The sequence below is a fragment of the Myxocyprinus asiaticus genome, chromosome 42, assembly GCF_019703515.2.
Source record: "Myxocyprinus asiaticus isolate MX2 ecotype Aquarium Trade chromosome 42, UBuf_Myxa_2, whole genome shotgun sequence".
NCBI classification, from domain to species: domain Eukaryota; kingdom Metazoa; phylum Chordata; class Actinopteri; order Cypriniformes; family Catostomidae; genus Myxocyprinus; species Myxocyprinus asiaticus.
The window spans coordinates 24,936,767-24,951,908 of NC_059385.1; the positions used below are offsets into that span (position 1 = coordinate 24,936,767).

Consider the following 15,142-nt stretch of genomic DNA (forward strand, 5'->3'; position numbering starts at 1 on the left):
CCTCAGTGGCTGTGAGCACAGGCAGTGACAGAGGAACGACCTCCGTGGTCATTGGCAGTGGCAGGAGAACAGCTTCGTGGCTGTGAGCACAGGCAGTGACAGGGGAACGGCTTCCATGGCGGGAGCACTGGCAGCGACTGGGGAATGACCTCCGTGGCCAGGAGCACTGGCAGCGACTGGGGAATGGCCTCTGTGGCCGGGAGCACTAGCAGCGACTGGGAAACGGCCTCCGTGTCCGGGAGCACTGGCAGCGACTGGGGAACGGCCTCCGTGGCTGGGAGCGCTGGCAGTGACTGGGGAGCAGGAGCCCTTCTCCTCCTTCTCTTCTGGGCAGCCAGGAGCACTGCTTTGGGAACGGCCTTTGTGACCGAGGACGCTGGCACTGGGATGGCCGCGGCTTCAGGCGCTGGCTCTGGGACAGACGAGGCTTCAGGCACTGGCTCTGGGACGGACGAGGCGTCAGGCACTGGCTCGTTCACCGTGGCAGGTGTGGGCACTGGCTCGTTGACCGTGGCAGTTGTGGGCGCTGGCAGCAGCAAGGGAATGGCCTCCGTGGCTGTGGGTGCTGGCAGGGGAACGGCCTCCGTGGCTGTGGACACTGGCAGTAATTGAGGAGTAGGTGCCCTCCTCCTCTTCCGGGTGGAGAGGGGCACTGCTGCTGTAGCAGCCTCTGCCTCCTGGCAGTCAGCAGCAGTGGGCTCGGCCGAGGCGGGTTCCCTCGTCCTCTGGTTGGGATGAAGATTGGAAGTCCCCTGAGGCACAGGCTGTGATGTTCTCCTCCCATTTAAGGGCAAGCCTGACTGCCTCGGGAAACTCTGCATCCTCACCCCGTTCTGGGACAATGGATCTAATGGGTTCGAGGACAATGATAAAAATTCAAGGGCATACCCCCACATGAATTCATACTGCCGTGGCCCGTAAAGCTGCTTAACTAGCGCTGCGCACTGGTGGCCAGTTGAACAAAAATTCCCCACTGGGTCCATCTTGGCCAGTTTGTAATGTCACGATCAGAGAATCAGAATCAGAATGAGCTTTATTTCGAAGTGTTCTTATGTACACAAGGAATTTTTTTTTGGTGATAGGAGAAACAAGTTCACACAGAATAGTAAAGTGAGACAGAATATAAAACAAGGTAGGAGTATACAAATAATAGGACATATAACAGAATGGCATATGTACATGAGCAAGTGATAATGTATGTGCATGGTAGGGGTATGTACAGTTATTGAATTAAATATGTGAATTTACATATGTACATGAGATATGTATTTACATTATTGCACAATGGGGGATTCCTGAGACAGTTTAATTGTTCATGAGGTAAATGGCCTGAGGGTAAAAACTGTTCTTGTGCCTGGATGTCCTGGTGCTCAATGCTCTGTAGGGGTGGAATAACAGGGTTCAAAACAGTGTTACTATGAATGCAAAGTTTAATACAGTGAAAAAGACACTCTATTAACATAACATAAATATATATAAATAAATAAAAATGTCCAACATTCTTTTGAATGTCCATGTACTAAAATAAAATATTTGATGCCATGAGTGTACCTTCATTTAGCTACTATTACTATTATTTTGAATGGCCATGGAAAATGAAGGTTGCAAAAAGTAGTCTGTTAATTCACCTTTTGCTGACCATTTATGCTTTGCAGAGCTAATGTGTGCTTTTAAATCACTTGTACCTTTATTAGCAACTGACACATAAGTGCCAGCTTTACATGTCATACGTTCTGCTCCTCGACGTGGACGAAAGCATGGGAATTTTTTGTGTAAATCTTCTGTAAATTTGCACTTTCGTTTGGGCATTGTTTCCACTCCGCTGTCATTTGCTGCTACTGTCAAGCAACTGTTTGATGCCGAACACAACAGCGCTTGGCGCGTTCGCGGAGAGATTGACAGGCAGGAATTTGGCCAATAGTTGCTGCAAGCGTCTTTTAATCGACCAATTGGTGTGCGAGAAGGCGGGACTTACAAAGAGGGGTTAAAGCAATGCAAATATGCATGCACACACAATGAAGTATTAGACCAGATGCACATCATATTGCAACTAAAGCCAAATTCCGGACATTTTCGCAAATTTAGAAATCCGGGCCGGACGCTTTTTTAAGGTCCGAAAAAGAGGACATGTCCAGGAAAAAGAGGACTTATGGTCACCCTACCATATATGCTGTTAGATTTAGTAACAGGAGAGTTGTGAGTGTCTGGAGCTGGTGTTCGTAAAACTGTCTCGCTTGCATGAATTTGGGGGGGCGGAGCTTCCAAAGGAGCACTGAAGGGAGGAGTGTGTTTGTTTTGGCCTGTTGAGTTCTTGAGTAATTAATGTTGTAACAACATATTGTTCATTGTTAGGTCATTCAAAGCTATGTAAACAGATAGAAGATAGAAGTTTGTTGTAAAATGTTACCATGTTTTCATTTCATTTTCATTTTAGTTTTCGTTAATGATAATAACACTGGAGAGCACAGGGTTCAAGTCAGTCTATCTAGTTTGCAAGCAAACCATGTTTATTTTAAAGTGACCTAAAGGTCTTAATTCAAGACCGAAGCAGCCAAGCAAAGTATTCTGGGGTGACTCCAGTGGCAGAGAACTGTGCTGTCACTGATGTGTGAAAATAAGAGATGTGTGTTAAAAGCAGCCTTATGGGAACATGCCTGACAACTCACACAGGGGAAGAACAACCTCACTGTAAGTCTGAGCAAATGCAAAAGAGGCAAAGCATTCATACAGTAGGTGTGCATACACACACATGGTATGCAAAAGCACACATATGCATGCAGTCACCAATGCATGTGTTTTTGTGATCACAAGCACACATGTTAGCAAGTTGGAAAGTTGTGGTGGTTAAAGATAAAGCGTAAACAGATGTAGGAATCTCTGGATATGTGTGAGTGCTTGTAAGTGTGTGTATGTGTGTTGACTCTACACAATTTGCTCTTTTATATGTTAGCGGGAGGCTTGATTTAATGAAAGGAATAGTTATGTTAGTGCTGAATACTGGACTCTATCAAGGAGAGCTGGCCACAGACCAACAAAGAGGGGGGTGGGGGGTGTATATTTATCTGAAACTGGTACTCTGACGCTCACTGGCGCACTCACTCATTCAACCTCTCACTCACGCATTTACTTATTCACTCTGTCAGTCTGTCACTAATTTATATTCACATATTCACTCATTCACTCACTGACTCACTCATTCAGTCAGTCACTCATTAAATTGCTCACTCACTCACTCACTCACTCACTCTCTCATTTGCTCATTCATTTACTCACTCGTTCATTCAATCACTCACTCATTCACTTATTCACTCACTCATCCATTCTCTTACCCACTCATTTACTTACTAATTTACTGGCTCACTCCTCAGTTATTTACTAATTTATTTACTCACTAATTAACTAGATCTTTCGACTATTTACTCATTTACTAATTTATTCTCACACCCACTCACTCATTCACTCTTTGACTCACTCACCTATAATTCACTCTCATTCACTCACTAACTCATTAATTCATTCACTCATTGACTTATTTACTCACTCATCCATTCTCTCACTCACTTCTTCACTCATTCACTTACTAATTCACTCACTCATTATACTCATTGATTAATTCACTCACTCATTCTTTTATGCATTCATTCATTAACAAATTCATTCATTCTCTCACTCAGTCACTCCTTTATTAATTTACTCACTCATTCAGGCATTCATTTACTCTTTCATTCATTCACTCATATATTAATTCACTCTCTCATTCCATCATTCGCTCATCCACTAATTCATTCTCTTACCCACTCACTCATCCACTCCTTGACTCACTTGCCTATCATTCATTCATTCACTCATCTATTCACTATTTCACTCCATTCTCTCATGTACATATTCACTTATTCATTTTCTAATTTATTCACTGACTCTGTAACTCACTGATTTACTCACTCACTCATACATTCACTCAGTTACTCAATCATTTACTTAATCTTTCATTTACTCATTCGTTCATTCATATTCATTTATTTATTTACACATTAACTCACTTACTCATTTACTTATTCATTTAATCACTATTTTATTCACTAATTTCCACATTCACTCATTATTCATCTATTTACTCCCTCCACTCACTCCCTCACTAATTTACATTCACTCATTCATTCATTCACTCACTAATTTATTCATTTACTCACTCATGCATTCATTCATTCATTCATTCATTCATCTATTCATTCATTCACTCACTCAAACTATTCATAATTCCCTCTTTTGAGAGAGTGTAAATCAAATGATTAAATTCAGGCCCGGTTCTAAGGGGGTGCTTGAGGGTGCTAAGCACCCACCTCAAACAAACGTTCACGCACCCTCAATTGAATATAAAAGAATAATACACATGAACACACACACAAAATCCCTGCATCAAAACTAAGAAATGTGCACGAGCTTGCAAATCACAGTATTCTAATTTGGAGATGCAGCATTCTGCTTTCATGTATCCAACACACACATGATTATTTGATTGGTTAAGACCTCTGCTCACGCATAGAGAATTTGTAGCGGAATTATCTCACTCAATCCAATGCCTGTTACTTTCAGATTTCTGCTCCGGGATCAGTTTTCGAAAGCCAAATCTGAACCGTAACTCAGTTTTTGCGGATAACATCTTCTGACGTTGCTTGCTGCATTCATGCACAAATAAAACATATAAATGTCTGTACATTTAAAAAGATTAAAAAAAAATAAAAATAAACTTTTCTTAAACAAATGCAGTGTAATTTGTGGATTCAATCTTAAAGAGCCCATATTATGCTCATTTACAGGTTCATAATGTCATTTTGCAGGTCTACTAGAATAGGTTTACATACTTTAATGTTCAAAAAACACATTATTTTTCTCTGATTGGTCAGCTGGCCCAGTCTGTTGTGATTGGTCAACCACTCAGAGCGTGTGTCAGAAATGTAGCGCCCCTTACCATAACTGAGTTTGAGCTCCCGAGGCTTCCTGAGCAGCGCATTCCTGAGGCGGGCATTATGCAGATGTGTTACATAGTGATGTAGCTATGTCACGGAAATAATGGCTAGACTGCAAACCAGGCGTTTCAGGCAGTTCAGGAGCAGTGTTTTCTGTGGGAGAGTGTAACTCCCTTTGGCATGGACTTTGTGCTTTGTAACTTTGCAGACTTTTACAGGCACAAACAGTTATATTACACACTAAAGGAAAGGTAAAATCCCAAAAAGCATGATAGGGCCTCTTTAAGGTTTTAAATAAAATAAAAACAAATTTCAATACATTACATCTCCACTTTTTACACAGCACCCCCACTATTTTCAGAAGAACCCTAAGTGATTTTGATCTGTAAACAGGCCTGAGTAAATGAGAGTCTGATAAAGTAACTCTTTTGCTGATCTCTTAGATCTATGACAGCAATGAGCCCTCTGTTTCTGGATAACAAGAATAGATACAGCAACTAAACAAACTGATCACTATCTCAAGGTGAGGATAAAAAGAGGACAAATCTTTTTATTTCTCTTCCTTTCTTTTAATCACTGGTGTCCCTCATCCAAGAGCTCACACGTGAGTGAGGGGAAAAAGACGCCTCACACTATGTTACTCTATTCCAGCTCACTCGTACCACCGCCAGAACAACCACAGCACGAGCCTGCCAACAATTCTTTCTCCCTGCTGTACTCATGCCATATAACACCAGAGCCAAGACAATGGACCAAATGCCCTGCTTTACAAACATGGGGAAAGTTTACAGAGACTTGAAAACTAAAAAAGTCAGCCTGTTCTGTTGTAATGCAACTGTTTTACCTTTAACATGAGTTAGAATTTAGGATAAACAATCCCTTTATAAGCCTTCATGAACAGTTTGCTCCAAAATGCATCAAATTCTGTATCATCTTATGGTTACTACCTTATAACTTCCTGGCAACATTCTCAAAGATCTTAATCAGAGTAAAAGCTCTTGCATGTGTACCAGAATAGTCTAGTTTGTGAAGCAAGCATATTTACATTAGTTCAATTACTTTCACAAACCCTGATCTGCAGAGTCAAACTGCAGTTATACTAATGTATCTGGCTGTGGTGCAGAGTCAGGAAATTATTATTTTTTTCTCCTTTTGCAATTTGCACTTTCAGACACGTTTGCTGACCCTTGTGCCAGGCTGCAAAAAAGTCTTGCAGTATTTTTTACACATCTAATATTCACATATCTAATATGTACAGAGGAGACCAGGGCTAGATGAGAAACTTTTTACTCCAGTAAATATTTCTTAGAGTAGGTTTATTTTTGAAAGTCAATTTCTGCATAGCCACATACCTTAAAGTCTTGGCTATAAAAAAAGCTATTGAATATTTCCACCACTATTGCCCAGGGGAAAAAACGATCAAGTGTCCTGAAAACATGTTGACCTTTTGTGACAACTTGCCCCAGTGAAAATACTGATACTTAGCCTAACACTATAAATCATAATCAAATCCTTATAGTTAGTGTGGTATAGATCTTATGACAATTTCCTTTTGCGACAACTAGCTTCAGTCTGCCCTTAATTTGGATATACACTGTATATCATACAGTATAGTATAGCAGTCGCGATTTCTCCGAGTAGGCAAGGGAGGCAGTACCTCCTCAAAAATTCGGGTGAGAAATATAAATGACTGTACATAAATAAAACAAATAAAGTATATGTGTACATAGCCTATAGAAATTTGATAATATTAAACTTATTTAAGGCAAATATTGTATATGTTGCATACAGAACTACAGCAATTTATATTATTTTGTTATTATGTTGTTACATTTATAAGCAAAATATGTCACTTTTTATATGATATATTTTTATGCAGGCCTAATTTTTCATATCATATGTTGTGAATCATGATTAATCAAATTTCAGATTTGTATGGGTTTGTATGCCAAATTATGGACAAGCACCACCTAGTGGAGAATGTTCATGTCCTGGTGAACAAATTTATGTTCTTGAAACCTTTTAACCTCGAGTCGCACTCGAGTCGCATTTTAATAGACTTCAGACTCGACTCCAGACTCAACCTAAAATGACTTCAGACACGGCTCGACACAAAGAACTTGTGAATGTTTCAGTCTTTTAACCTTAACTATATATATCTTAAAAGAGGAATTTGTGTTTTATTTGTATGGTTTTAATACATTTTGTTGTGCCCTTAGAAGCAGAAACTTCAGGAAGAACACATTCTCAAAGGTAAGTCACATTAATTAACACACAAAGCTAGCTAATACTGTACTGTTGCAAACATTGGGTAGTGTTGCTACATAGCTCATTAGGATCACCGACCAGAAGTTGCGTCAATTTAAACCTAGCGCTTTTATTAATGTTTTCATAGAATACAGTATATGCCGCTTCTCTCCCCTCTTTCTCTCTGTCTGTCTGTGTGCTTGTGTGTGTGTGTGTGTGTGTGTGTGTGTGTGTGTGAGAGAGAGAGAGAGAGAGAGAGAGAGAGAGATTGATTTGTCTCATATTTTAGTGTCTTGTAATCAGCACGCGTACCATTTTTTGTGGACTTAGAAAAGCTGGCAAGTTTTTGTCAGAAGTATACATAATGATATGGCTGGGCGATAAAATTATATAGATATTTAATGGGAAAAAAAAGTTTTGATATCGATGATAAATTTTTGAGTAAATTTCTATATTTAGCCTACTATGTTCAACATCTAAAGTAGCCGATCGAAACAGGTACGTGTCACTAAAAACGCAAGCAGTTCAGCAATGCAATACACACAACTAGCTAACTGAATCACAGACATGAAATCAGCCTGTTAAAGTTGATATGGAAATATTAGCAGGAAGCCCTGCTGTCATGGAAACCAGTCAGACTCGGTAATTTAATATCGTTGTGTACTGAACAAGACAGCACTGACAATACAATACAACAGAATACTGTCAACAGAATACAACATTCCCATTGCAGTTTATTTATGTACTATTAGTTAAACGTTTTTTCATGATCCATAGCCCTGTCACAGGCAAGAACGTTTTCTTCTGGTGATGTTTATTGCTGGTTGGCAATCCAGTTTATGGTGCATTACCGCCACCTACTGAGCTGGACAGTGAAACGTCACAAGAAAGTCTTTCAGTGGAGTCAAACATCAGCTGAAGTTCCCTATCTGTCACTCACTCGACGTTGTGTCGATGTCGTGACACTAGGGGTCACTCTTGGGAGCCCGAGACACCTCTGGTCTTTGATAAAAGGCCAATGAAAATTGGCAAGTGGTATTTGCATGCCGCTCCCTGGACATACGGGTATAAAAGGAGCTGGTATGCAACCACTCATTCAGATTTTCTCTTCGGAGCCGAACGGTCATGCTCACTGAGCTGAATTCCCACGACTGTTCATTCACCTCTGCTGGATCTGACGGCGCATTTCAGCGGCTTCTCCCTCCTCTGCACTGGTGCACTGCAGAGAATGCCCCTGGGCACTTCAGCAGAAATAAAAGTGTATATTTCTCTTAAAGAGTATATTTCTCTAAAAGAGTATATTTCTCTAAAAGAACGGCACACATGAAGCATCTTTTTAAAGACGTGTCTTTTTAAAGATGCCTTTCCTTTGCGTGTTATTCCTGGTTGCGCTCGTTATCTCTCGCCTTCTGACGGTCACGATCACTGTCTTTCGTGTCTGGGCACTGCTCACGCGGAGACAGCGTTCATGGATGGGTCATGTACTCATTGCGCGAACATGTCCATGGCAAAAATGCGGTCGCAGCTTACCGTCGTAAGAAAGCAAGCCACCCCAGAGGCTCCCCGCCTTGGTCCTTCTACCTACGGGTTTGAGGCCAGCGCGGTTAGCACTGGGGGTGATTTGGGGACCCCAATGGGACCTCCTCCGCCGGGTATCCCCCCGCGGACCTCCCATTCCCCAGCATGCTCCTCTGCCCCGATCGGGCTTCCGGATGAGTCTGCCGGCTCGTCTCACGGCGAGTTCGACCTCTTATTCAGAGCCCGCAAAAGTGATGAGCTCTCATGCGCAGCATCGGAGAGCGGGCTCGTCCAGTCACAGGCTGATGCGGAGATGACGACATGCTTTCCTGGGCAGCCGCGAGCGTCGGGCTAGTGTGGAACCCTCCGCTCTCCCCTGAACCCTCGTGGCTCGATGATTGGTTCCTAGGCTCTCGGTGCCGCTCAAAGCCACGCGCCACCCCTGTTTCTTTCTTCCTGGAAGTGCATGAAGAGCTGACAAGGTCGTGGGAGGCACTTTTTACTGCCCGGTCCCAATCTTTCAGCTTCCCCGCCCTCACTACCCTCGATGGTGGGGCGGCCAATGGCTATTCGGCAATCCCCCGGTGGATAAATGTGCTCGCGGTACACCTATGCCCGCAGAGCGCCGCCACCTGGCGTGGACGCCCAAAGCTTCCATCCAAGGCCTGTAGGTTTACTTCGTCTCTGACGGCCAAGGCCTACGTTGCCGCTGGACAAGCCGCCTCCGCCCTGCATGCCATGGCTTTCCTGCAAGTCCGCCAAGGTGTTAAAGGAACTGCAAGAGGGTAGTTCCACTCCGGGATTGATGCAGGAGCCGCACTCGGTGACCGACCTCGCTCTCCGGGTGACAAAGGTCACGGCGCGGTCTCTCAGGCGGGCGATGTCCAACTTGGTGGTCCAGGAGCGCCACCTTTGGCTCAACCTGGTCGAGATGGGAGAGGCCGACAAGGCACGTTTCCTTGCTGCCCCCATTTTCCAAGTTGGCCAGTCCGACGACACCGAGGACTTTGCCCAGCAGTTCTCAGCGGTGAAGCAGCAGACGGAGGTTATCCGGCACATCCTGCCCCGGCGCGGCTCAAGATCCCACACCCTGTCTGCTCATCGCCAAGGGCATCCCCCTGCGGTGACTGCACCGGCTCCGCCGCAGCCAGCTGCTGCGGCCTGGCCCCGGCGTTGAGCCCACCGTAGGAAGTGCATGCCACCCCTCTCACGGCCGCCAAGAACCCATGAAAGGCTTCGAAGCGCCCCTGAGACGGGCAACCCAGAGACGACGAAACCCACTGCTCTGGAGCTGGTAAGCAGACCACTCCATCCCCCGGTCGAGGGCTGGGAGGAGAATCTTTTGTTACCTTTGCATTTAATTGCGCTGCATGCCCAAGTGGCTGCAGTACCCAAGAGTTCAGCAAGAGCGGTTTCCTTGTTCCCTGGGTCACGGATCCGGTGTGCACAGCCATCATCACGACCACCGTCCACCACTCTATTTGGCAGGTTTTACAGCCCCTACTTCATTGTACCGAAAACAGGCGGTGGGTTGCGGCCAATCTTGGACCTGCGAGTACTGAACCAGGCTTTACACAGACTCCCGTCCTAGATGCTGACGAAAAGACGCACTCTAGCGAGTGTCTGGCATCAAGACTGGTTTGCGGCGGTAGACCTGAAGGATGCGTACTTCCACGTCTCGATTCTACCTCGACACACACCCTTCCTGTGGTTTGCATTCGAGGGTCGGGTGTATCAGTACAAGGTCCTCCCTTTCGGTCTGTCCTTGTTCCCTCGTGTCTTCATGAAGGTCGCAGAGGCAGCCCTTGCCCTGCTAAGGGAAGTGGGCATTCGCATCCTCAACTATCCTGACTGTTGGCTAATCCTAGCTCGCTCTCGGGATGTGTTGTGTGCACACAGGGACCTGGTGCTCTCGCACCTCAGCCGACTAGGGCTTCGGGTCAACTGGGAAAAGAGCAAGCTTCTCCCGGTCAGAGCATCTCTTTTCTCGGTTTGGAGTTGGACTCAGTCTCGTTGATGGCGCGCCTCACGAACGAGAGCGCACAGTCGGTGCTGACCTGTTTGAAGGCATTCAAACAGAAAACAGCGGTTCTACTGAAACTCTTTCAGAGGCTCCTGGGGCATATGGCATCCTCAGCGGTGGCCACCCCGCTCGGGTTGATGCATATGAGACCGCTTCAGCACTGGCTTCAGACTCGAGTCCCGAGATGGGCATGGCGTTGCGGGACACATCGCGTGGTCATCACGCCGGTCTGTCACCGCCTCTTCAGCCCTTGGACCGACCTCACGTTTCTACGGGCAGGCGTTCCCCTAGAGCAGGTCTCCAGGCGCATCGTGGTCACAACAGATGCCTCCAAAACGGGCTGGGGCGCTGCTTGCAACAGGCACGCAGCCACCGGTTTATGGACGGGCCCGCGGCTGCGTTGGCACATCAACTGCCTCGAGTTGCTAGCAATTTTGCTAGCAAATCTGCTCGCCCTGCGGAGGTTCCGGCCATTAATCCAGGGCAAGCACGTGTTAGTTCAGACAGACAACATGGCAACGGTAGCATATGTCAACCACCAAGGCGGTCTGCGTTCTCGTTGTATGTCACAACTCACCCGCCGTCTCCTCCTCTGGAGCACCTGAAGTCGCTGCGAGCCACTCACATCCCAGGCGACCTCAACACTGCAGCGGACGGCAGGTTACCCTCAGAGGGGAGTGGACACTCGACCTTCAGGTGGTCCAGCTGATCTGGAGTCGATTCGGACAGGCACAGGTAGACCTGTTCGCCTCCCAAGAATCCTCCCACTTCCCGCTCCTGTTACGCCCTGACCGAGGCACCTCTCGGCATAGACATGCTGGCACACAGCTGGCCCTTTGGCCTGTGCAAATATGCGTTTCCCCCAGTGAGCCTACTTGCACAGACTCTGTGCGAGGTCAGGGAGGATGAGGAGCAGGTTGTCCTGGTAGCACCCTACTGGCCCACCCAGACGTGGTTCACGGACCTCACGCTCCTCGCGACAGCACCCCCCCCGGCGAACTCCCCTGAGGAAGGACCTTCTTTGTCAGGGACGGTGCACCATCTGGAGCACTGCAGATGGTTGGATCGGTGCTTTCCTTCCTGCAGGAGAGGTTGGAAGAACGGCTGTCCCCTTCCACCTTGAAGATGTACGTTGCTGCTATAGCACCACACCACGACACAGTGGACGGTAAGTCCTTAGGGAAGCACGACCTGATCATCAGGTTCCTGAGAGGTGCCAGGAGGCTGAACCCCTCCAGACCCCGCCTCGTTCCCTCATGGGACCTCTCTAGTTCTTCAGGTTCTACAGAGAGCCCCCTTTGAGCCTTTGCACTCAGCTGAGCTTAAGGCATTCTCCTTGAAGACTTCCGTCCTGACTGCGCTCACTTCCATCAAGAGGGTAGGAGACCTGCAAGCATTCTTTCAGCGAAAAACATGCCTGGAGTTCGGTCCAGGCTACTCTCACATGATCTTGAGACCCCGACCGGGTTATGTGCCCAAGGTTCCCACGACCCCTTTTAGGGACCAGGTGGTGAACCTGCAAGCGCTGCCCCAGGAGGAGGCAGACCCAGCCCTGTTGTTGCTGTGTCCGGTGCACGCTTTACATATCTATTTGGATCGCACGCAGAGCTTTAGGAGCTCTTTGGTGCACAGCGGAAAGGAAGCGCTGTCTCCAAGCAGAGGATCGCCCACTGGCTCATTGATGCCATAGCTATGGCATATCACGCCCAGGACGTGCCGCCCCCGATAGGGCTACGAACCCATTCTACCAGGGGTGTAGCGGCCTCCTGGGCCCTGGCCAGGGGTGCCTCTCTAACAGACATTTGCAGAGCAGCGGCTGGGCAACACCTTGTGAGGTTCTACAACCTCCGGGTGGAACCAGTTTTGTCCCGGGTTGTGACACGCAATTCAAGCGGATAAGCCCGGGATAGCCGGCCGGGTGTATCGTTTGCACATAGTGCCTTTCACCTCCTCTGAGCTGAAGACGTGCGCCATTAATTCCCAGTAATGTTCACAGACTATGTTCCCTGGTTGACTTCCTCCGAGCCCTGTGGCAGTTGAGTTTTCGGAGAGACTCGCTGCCGGCCCGGTACACATGCTAAGAGCCCTGTTCTGGGGTAGATGCTCCGCATGTGGCGGTTCCCTGTAAGGTAACCCCATGCGATGTATATCTTCCATTAATTCGTTTCCCTGTTGGCAATCTGCATCTCCCTTGGGCAGAGCCCCCTCTGCCACAGTCTCCATGTTTGTAGTAACTCCTCCCCCGTTGGGTAGGATCTACCATGAGACTTCTCCACATGATCGGCAAGACCATGTGACATATTTTCCACTTAAATACCCCCCCCCTCTGGGTGAGGTGTGGTCTCCGCGGTGTCCTCCCCCGACTAGGCCTAGTCAGCCCAGTCGGATAATCCCCCTTTTTTTTTTAGGGAGTGAAAAAAAAGAAGGGGAAAAGAGACCACGACTGGGCTAGCCTGTCTCCATCTTTTGGGTAGTCGACTTGTCCCCAAAGGGCCGTTCGACACTCATAACTATGTTGGGGGAGGTTACATGTTGGCCTGGTGTGCTGGCTATGAGGCACACAGTTGTCTGCCCATCACACACAGCCAGTTCACGTAACACAGTTCAGCCAATTGCGGCATTTTGTATAGGGACCCCTAGTGTCACTACATCGACACAACGTCAATTGAGTGACAGATAGGGAACGTCTTGGTTACTTGCGTAACCTCCATTCCCTGATGGAGGGAATGAGATGTTGTGTCCCTCCTGCCACAACGCTGAACTACCCGCTGAAATGGCCAGACCTTATCTCGGCTCCTCAGCATAAAACCTGAATGAGTGGTTGCATACCAGCTCCTTTTATACCCGTATGTCCGGGGTAGTGGCATGCAAATACCACTCGCCAATTTTCATTGGCCTTTTATCAAAGACCAGAGGTGTCTCGGGCTCCCAAGAGTGACCCCTAGTGTCACTACATCGACACAACATCTCGTTCCCTCCATCAGGGAACGGAGGTTACGCAAGTAACCATGACGATAATGATATTGGTTAAATTTCATCCAAAAAAGGTCACACACCTTATATAGGATTAAATCCTAAACTGAGTGTATTTTAAAGATAGCTTATCCTATGGAATTTACTTGTAAACAAACAAGAATGTTTAATTCATTCTTGAGGTCTAACAAACATGTAAAATGCAGTTCTGCCCCCATTAATGATATGAAATGTACAGTATATATTGTGATAAATATCGATATCGAACAATATGAAAAAAATATTGTGATAATTCACCCAGCCCAGCCCTACCTAATGATATTGCATTACATTGCATTGCATATGTAATATTGCCAGTGTTGGGGAGTAACGGAATACATGTAACGGGATTACATATTTAAAATACAAAATTTAAGTAACTGTATTCCACTACAGTTACAATTTAACTCATTGGTAATTAGAATACAGTTACATTCAAAAAGTATTTTGATTACGGAAGAGATTACTTAGCATTTTATTGTCATTTGTTTCATTTAATATTTAGTCCTTTCAGATGGAAAACATTTATACATATAAATGATGTGATCCAAAGTGCATTTGAACAGCGGTGAAACACTTTCTTACGATGTGTTACATTCATACGAGCAGACAGAGAAGTAAGTTTGAAGTAAGTTTGGAGCAGCAGAAATAGAAATAAACCTTGTGTAAATTGCCAGCTTTACGCTAAGCTAAAATGCTATTTCTAGCCATTTTACATGCACGTTACCAGGCACAACAATATTTTTTATCAAGAAAATTCACGTTGGATCATAATTTCTTTTTTTCTAGTAAGTCCTTTGATATTAGGGCAAAAATCGTATTCTTGATAATAATTTTGTATTGTTTTCCTGTACAAATATCTAAAAATCCTTAAAACAAGATCAGGCAGATTGATCTTGTTTTAGAAACAACACTGCACAAGATATTTAGGTTTTTCAGAGAATGTATTTTTAACATGTGTATTTTGTCTTACTGTACTGGCAGTGATTTTATAGTCAAAACAAGTGAAAAAAATCTACCAGTGCTGAAGAAGAAATCCAAAGTATTTAGAATACGTTACTGACCTTGAGTAATCTAATGGAATTACGTTACAAATTACATTTTACAGCATGTATTCTGTAATCTGTAGTGGAATACACTTCAAAAGTAACCCTCCCAACCCTGCGTATTGCATTGCTTGTGTGCAATTGTGTCATAGTATATAAGGAGCCTCCAAAAACAGCCTAGCACTTCAAGAGCAAAGATCTTTCAAGACTTGCTAATTTGCCAACAGGTGCTTCTGCAAATAATCCAGCACTTTGGATTTTGGGCATTTCACCCTCTACAGTGCACAATATAGTTAAAAGGTTCAAGGAATATGGTCAAATCTCAGTGC

The 15,142-nt window shown here is 45.5% G+C and overlaps 1 protein-coding gene across 3 annotated transcripts in view; it reads right to left on the reverse strand.

The window, feature by feature from the left end:
- LOC127432748 (chondroitin sulfate N-acetylgalactosaminyltransferase 1-like) overlaps window positions 1-15,142 on the reverse strand; it is a 73,665-nt gene that overhangs the window by 38,403 nt on the left and 20,120 nt on the right. The window contains exon 2 of one of the 3 annotated variants that reach the window (XM_051684142.1): window positions 1,274-1,378. The exons of the other annotated variants lie outside the window; for them this stretch is intronic. The gene's annotated coding sequence lies outside the window, so the exon portion shown is untranslated. The remainder of the gene's footprint in view (window positions 1-1,273; window positions 1,379-15,142) is intronic. 3 annotated transcript variants of the gene reach the window in all.